Source organism: Gavialis gangeticus, unplaced genomic scaffold, assembly GCF_001723915.1.
Source record: "Gavialis gangeticus isolate Ggan-Ray unplaced genomic scaffold, GavGan_comp1, whole genome shotgun sequence".
Taxonomy (NCBI): domain Eukaryota; kingdom Metazoa; phylum Chordata; order Crocodylia; family Gavialidae; genus Gavialis; species Gavialis gangeticus.
The window spans coordinates 55,308,012-55,309,639 of NW_017728995.1; the positions used below are offsets into that span (position 1 = coordinate 55,308,012).

At 36.2% G+C, this 1,628-nt stretch overlaps 1 protein-coding gene across 1 annotated transcript in view; it reads right to left on the reverse strand.

The window, feature by feature from the left end:
• Positions 1-1,628, reverse strand: part of CLSTN2 (calsyntenin 2) — a 715,806-nt gene that overhangs the window by 40,113 nt on the left and 674,065 nt on the right. The gene's annotated exons all lie outside the window — the stretch shown is intronic.

A 1,628-nucleotide genomic window follows, 5' to 3' on the forward strand; every position in this document is an offset into this window, starting at 1 on the left:
CATACCAGAGACCTGACCAGTCCCCAGGATCATGGAAACACATATAGGACTGAGTCATCATTGCTTTAGTCCCCTGAACTATGCTACATATATCTTTACAGCACCTGGTGATGTAGTTTTAAATATTATGTTACAGAACTTTTCTAATATCAGTGAAAAATTAACACAAGTTACATACAGCAATATTTATAATAGCCTCTGTACTTCAATCTCTCATGCAATAACTAAGTCGACTGAAAGAATTATTCAAGCCATGTAATGAAGTAATTATGCATAATTCAATATTGTTTGCAAAAATGGAATCTTTCCCCACAATTATTGCACCATTTCAGCTGAAAATACTTTAACCATCTGTTTTTAAACGCACATAATGATTGTGGACTCCTCAAAAACAAACCTGCAAAAATGCCTCAGGCCCATATTTTACAGGTGTGTAGGTGCCTAATTCCCAAGAACTTACATACCCTTAAAATCTGTCCCATAGTCACATTTGAAAACAAAGCTTAAACATTTAGCAGTGATCAAAGCAATGGATAAATGAATTTAACATTGGGGACTCAGCGATTCAACAACTTAAATGGATGCTACCTAGATTCTTATGTAGGAGACTTCTAAAAAGTTGTTAATGTTCATGGGTATGCAGTTATTTATTAGCAGCATCCTTAACATGCAGAAGGAATTGTTCTTCTCTTTGCTACACAGGTAACTTTTTGATGCATTAGCCCACATGAAGTGCATATTATGACATAAAATACTCTCTGGTTTTTAGAGCACAGGAATAGTTTAAGGCAACTGATAATTAGGTTTATTATAGAAACATGGCCTCAGGGAATCCATGCCCCTAAACTTACCAATCATTAATGGCTTCATCATTTCTTAAAGATGTGTGAATGGTTGCTACTTGTACTGTTCTGATGGATGCTGTTCAGAATGATTCTTCAGCTGTTATTTATTTTTTAATTACATTTTAGAACCACAGCTCAAAGCCAGACCTTTTAATGATGATTTTAGTCTCCTTACTTGTATTTCCTGAAGTTCCCCTACCATTGAATACTAATATTTCTATTAACATTCATAATAATGCTAATAATAGTAATAGGTTATTATAGAATTATTTTCATGTGTAATTTTTAAAAAATGCTTTACAAAGGAGGTCAATATTATTAATCCCATTTCACAGATTCAAACCCTGAGGTACAGGAAGGTAAAATGACTTGTCCAGATTCAGTCACAAGGCCAGTAGCAAAGCTAGGAATAGAATCCACTCTTTCCCCCTAAGTCATGAGATTTGATGTTACACCACAATAAGGAGAAGTCAACTTTTCAAAAGTAAATGTAAACAAGATTGCCAAAGGTTTACGGGAGCTGTTCCAAAAGAACAGACATTTAGAGGTCTGACAAACTTTTGCTAGTGGATTTTGTTGGAACTCTGCTACTATGCCCCAGATAAGGTCTCTCCAACCTTGTCCAAAGAAAAGATTTTTAGATACAACACTACAATTATCTGACTCCTAGAACCAGTGTTTCCCAACCAGTGTGCCACGGCACAGTGATGTGCTGTCAGGCATGAACAGGTGTACCACCCCCCCCATTTGACTGTCTGTCCACAGCAGCTTAAGATGAGGGGC